The sequence below is a fragment of the Dasypus novemcinctus genome, chromosome 11 (genome assembly GCF_030445035.2).
Source record: "Dasypus novemcinctus isolate mDasNov1 chromosome 11, mDasNov1.1.hap2, whole genome shotgun sequence".
NCBI lineage: Eukaryota > Metazoa > Chordata > Mammalia > Cingulata > Dasypodidae > Dasypus > Dasypus novemcinctus.
In genome coordinates, this window is record NC_080683.1 from 82685238 (window position 1) to 82690625 (window position 5388).

At 44.7% G+C, this 5388-nt stretch overlaps 1 long non-coding RNA gene across 1 annotated transcript; it reads right to left on the reverse strand.

Moving 5' to 3' along the window:
- Positions 1–670: 670 nt before the first annotated feature.
- LOC131280505 (uncharacterized) lies at positions 671–3560 on the reverse strand. Its single transcript, XR_009188119.2, has 3 exons — positions 3310–3560; positions 1813–2006; positions 671–901 (listed from the first exon to the last, which is right to left on the reverse strand). It is a non-coding gene; the product is annotated as an uncharacterized lncRNA (long non-coding RNA).
- Between the last annotated feature and the right edge of the window lie 1828 nt (positions 3561–5388).

The window sequence follows — 5388 nt, forward strand, 5'->3', positions numbered from 1 at the left end:
AAAAGAAACACACATTCCCGTGCCGCTGACAACAGAAGCAGACAAAAAGAATATGCAGCAAATGGACACAGAGAACAGACAACTGGGGTGGGGGCGGGGGCGGGGGAAAGGGGGGAGAAATGAGTAAAATAAATCTTTAAAAAAAAATGGAGGAACGTATCAAGAAGAAAATTGAAACCATGAGTTATCCTACAAGTGTGACATAATGACTGCAAAGATTTCTAATATTTTAGGTGTTTCCAACCAGTATTTTTCAGAGATACATATATAAATACATATGCATATATACTATTTTTAAACAAAGTTGGGTTCCTACCACGTAAATTTTACTATATTCAGTAAAGGGCAAGCAGTGAAAAACAGTCATCTTCTTCTAATATATATATTTTTAAAGATTTATTTATTTATTTACCCCACCACCATTGATTGCTCTCTATATCCATTCACTGTGCGTTGTTCTGTGTCTGATTGTCTTCTCTTTAGGTGGCACCAGGAACCAATCCTGGGATCTTTCAGAGTAGGAGAGAGGTGCTCAATCTCTTGTACCATCTCAGCTCCCTAGGCTGCTGCATCTCTTATTGTCACTTCTGTGTCTCTTTTTGTTGCATCATTTTGTTGTGCCATGTCCCAGCCCGCGGGACGATCAACGGAGACTTCAGGACCTGTGAGGATAGAATGGTATGGGACAAGAGAGACACGAAGAATGACAGCAAGACAGTATTCTGATCAAGCTGCGTTTATTGGAGGTAAAACACGGGAATATATAGAGAAAAAAAGGGGACGTGCTCAGGAGTGATAGGCCGGTTTCACGGGTGGCAGACGTCCAAGGAGGGGATTGGTTGAAAGCTTTTGTCTGGTATGCAGAGTTTCGTGCCTTGCGCCTGCACATTGCTGTATTCGCCTGGGCAGTGGCGGAAACGGAGAACAAAGGAGCAGGGAGGAAGGAGAACAAGGAAATGACAGAGTAGATTTGTGAATTCTGCCGTGTTGTGAAGGGCTGAGAATAGGCTTCACAGCGGGTGGCTCCCTACAGTGCCAGCTCTCCATTTGAGCCAGTTTGCAACGTGGGCCAGCATTCCCGCGCAGGCCAGCACTCTGCTCAGGCCAGCAGTCTCCTGGGATCAGCTCACCGTGCAAGCCAGTCCTCCACATGGGCCAGCTTGCCTTCACCAGGAGGGCCTGGGAATCAAACCCTGGACCTCCCATATGGTAGATGGGAGCCCAATAGCTTGAACCACATCTGCTCCTGTCCTCTAAACATTAATGGATCCCTGCACCTGCCACAGTGGTGCAAGGGTGAAAACGAGCTCCACATCTCCTTCACTGTTCAAAGGCTGAGAGGTTGAAATGAGTGCAAGAGTTAGTGGCCAAGGCTGGAAGTTCAAGGTGCTATGGAACCCATCATCTCACAATAGAGAAGCAGCAGGTTTGTTATATTCAATTAAGGAAATCCTACCCTTCAAACAAAAGGCAAGGTCTAGCCAAGGGCCACGTGAAGGAACCTGTCCACAGTGGCTGATGCAGAAGGAAATAGCCACGCTGAGAAAAGCCTTCCTGCCTCTACAGGGAGCCTTGGGACCTTGAATGGGGGAGAAAAGAGAACCTTGCTGAGCACCACTCACGGAGATACTGATTAATATCAGCCCCTTTAACCCTTACAGCAACCCTGGAAAGTAGATATGACCATACCTCTATTTTGCTGTTAACAAAACTAAGGTTCAGAGCCCTAAGTCCAGGTAAGGAGAGAGACACGTTTTAAACCCAGGTCTCTCTGTTACCACTAAACCTCCCCATCACCCAGCTCTGTCTCACCTGGACTGGGAATGTGTTGTCTCTTCAGTTATGCACAGGATGCAAAGGTAAATCCAAGTCTCTAGAAAGCCTAGTAATTCAGCATTTCACCCATCCATTTATTCAGTCACCAATAAGCACATTCTATTTGCCAATCACGGTTGTAGATACTGGCAATGCAGCAGTGAACAAAAACAAAGCCGTTGGCTTGCATTCTAGATAAAGAATAAATGGCTCAATAAATATAGGCAGTTGATTCTCACTATTCAGGGTAGTTCTGTTCTATAAAGCCGCCATGAACACTGAATTACCCAATACTAGGAGCCACTGTTCCTAGGGGAAATGAGCCTTGGTCACAATATTTTTGTCAACAGATAAATACAAAACCTTGCTTTATGTGTGCTTCTGTTTAAGGGTATCTTGTTTAATACATATTATTGATTCATTAATATTAAAATCAAAGTCAGTGGCACTATAACTCATTCCTGAATGAAGCTTATCTAACACATGTATTTTCTCTATAAGGCACATCACAGCTTTCTTGCTCTTAGGAACTCTAAATAGTATTCAGCACTATAAACACTAAAATAAAGCACAAAAATGTGAAAAACATAGCACTAAATATACTGTGGAAAGGACAAGTATTTACAGTAGGAGAGCTGAAACAAAAGGCAGAGGGGGGAATGGATGTGATGTGCCTCAAACAGTTGAGCACCTGCTTCCTACATGAGAGGTCTTGGGTTCTGTCCCAGTGCCTCCTAAAAACAAACAAATGAAAAATAACAAGCAAACAGACAATAAAACTCAGGGGAGCTGGTGTGACTCAGTGGTTGAGAGCCAGCTTCCCACGTACAAAGTCCCGGGCTCATTCCCTGGCCCTTGTACCATAAACAAATAATAAAAAATAATAATAACTAAAAGAGGTAGAGCATTGCCTTGTTTGACCTCAGCTAGCAAAACACACATAGGGTGACTCAAATGTTTGCTCCTCTGCTCACATAACAAATGATTGTGAAAGTGCCATGAGTATTGATTTTGGGGTCACTAGTGAATGTAGCAAGTGGGTGAATTTGCAAATATGGAATCCATGAATAATGAAGGTCAACTGTGTAATACATCAGGTGCTGACAAAGTTGGGAATGAGAGCGTGGCAGGGGTTGAATTGTGTCTTGGATTTGTAGGGTTGTCATACAAATGACCACAAGCTGGTGGTTTAACACAACGGAAATGTATTCACTCGTTCAGGAAACCAGAAATCCAAAAGCATCATGTCAGCAGGCCCCTGCTTGCTCAGAGGCCCTAGGGAAGAATTTTTCCTCGCCTCTTCCAGCTTTGGGTGGCTTTGGGCATTCCTTGGCTGCGACTGCATCTCTCTCTGCTCTGTGTTCACATGGCCTGCTCCTTTGTTTGCCTGTCTCATGTGTCCCTCTGCCTTTCCTTCAGAAGGATCGTGCCATTAGATTTAGCACCTACCCAGATAACACAGAATGAGCTCCTCATCAGAGCTCCACAACTTACCTACACCTGCAGGGACCCTTTTTCTAAATAAGGTAAGATTCACAGCTTCCAAGGAAGGGGATGAGGATATCATCTCTTCTAGGTCACCATCAGTCCATGGCAGGTGGCCACATCACTGGTTCTCCCTAACGAGAGGACATTGAATAAAGTGGAGAACATATGAGGACACCTGTGGAAAGTGACCAGGTAGAGGGAGGGACAATTCAAGGGCCCCAAGGTGGGAATGTGTTTGGCATGTCTGAGTTAAGTGCAAGGAGGTCAGTGTGGCTGGCGCCCAGTGAGCAAGAGGGGAGAAGTGTGAGAAGGGGTAAACAGTGACAAATGCTCTTGTTGCCATGTATGATGGCATAATGCCCTCTCTGAAAGTTACAAGGTTTTTCCATCCTGTGGCTTGCAGGAGGCCAGAATATCATCACATTTGGTGATATGACCCACCCAAGAACAGCGTGTTGCCAGATTTCCTCAAAATATTTCAAGAATTCTGGCAGTCAACTTTATTATCAGGAGGTAAATTCCAGGCCACCGACTATATCCTAGTATGTTTTAAATTGGCACCTCTGATAGAATTTCCCCAACCTGCATTCCTGAGTTAGGTATTCTCCTTTTGTATTTCCCTAAAACCCTTCACATAATTGTGGGAAGTCATGGGTAGCCAATGGTGTGTTTCCGAGTATCATCTCTTCTTTAGAAAATTATTCATTCTTTTATTCCCTACACCTACAATCTCTGGCATAGAATAGGTGAGCAATGTATGCTTGTTGAATGAGTGAGTGAGTGAATGAATGAATGAATGAATGAGGATGATCTCCTTTCAATCATCCAAGCATGGAATGCCACCCACTCACACTCCGAATAAATTTTTAACTCTGAAGTGTTTATTTTTAGCTTAGGACTAAATGTAACTGAGAACACATTTATCCTGAAATCTGGAGGCAGAGTAAAATAAGAGATAGCACTTGGCTTTCTCTTATCTCATTTGGGGCACTAGGGAGCAGGAGAACTTGGTTCTAGTTCTAGTTTTGCCTTTAACTAGCGGTGTGACCTCAGGCAATTCTGTTAATGTCCCTGGGCTCCTGCTCCTCCCCAGTAAAAAGAGCAGCCTGTACCTGATGGAATTTCAGGTGCATTTTCGCTGTCAATATTCCAGGTCTCACCCAAAGTCTTAGGAGGTCACTTCTGGATGGACAAACTTTCTTTAAGGGGAAGTCTTTGTCCAGAACAAATCCGGGCCCCTTCTTGACATGCAAACTGGGCCTGAGAACCTCCTTCTCAGGGATTCTCACTGCCTAATAATATCACTTGGTTACGCTAAAGCCCCATTTCTCAAACCTTTCTGCTGAAATATCACCAAAAGCAGAAGGTGAATCGTTGACTATTCCAAGAAAGCCTGGACAAAGTTCTGGAAACGGTCCTCTGGAGCTAGAAATTTACTTTTAGATCTGTGTTGTGTATTTAAAATTCATATGAAGTTTATATTTTACCCCACGATGTATCTGTTTGGGCTAAAAATAGTGTATTTTCCCCCATGCTCAGTGTCTAGCCTGGGTTTGAGTTAGTGGGTGGCACAGCCTTGTGGAGCTGTGAAGAGGCATTCCCAAGTCTGCGATGTGAGCTGGAAAAGCATCTACCTCAATACAAAGAATGCCCAGAGGAGCCCCTGCAAGGCACCGACAGGCAGGAGGTCAATGACCTCAATTTGTCCTCTGTGTTCCCTGCCCTCCACCATGACCCAGGCCTCCACTCTTCATTGTTCTTGTAAGTTGGAACTGCATAGAACTTTGGAAAAACTTTACTAAACATTAAGGAGAGTTAAAGGGAAGCACACAGAGGAAAAAGAGGTAGAAGCAGGCTGGCATAGGCGGCTCTAAGCCAGTCCACCCCCAGCTGTGATAGGCCCTGGACTGGTCTAACCTCTCTGGTGCTCTCATGGTCAGCCTTGGTCCAACCTCCTTTGCTGTGCCTTTTCATCTTTCCGGACTGAAGCTCACGCATGAGCATGCTACACTCGGTCCTGGCAGATCCCACCTGGCCTGTGCAACCTTGGGACTTCCCTTGCTACATCTCTCCTGATTTCCCTGC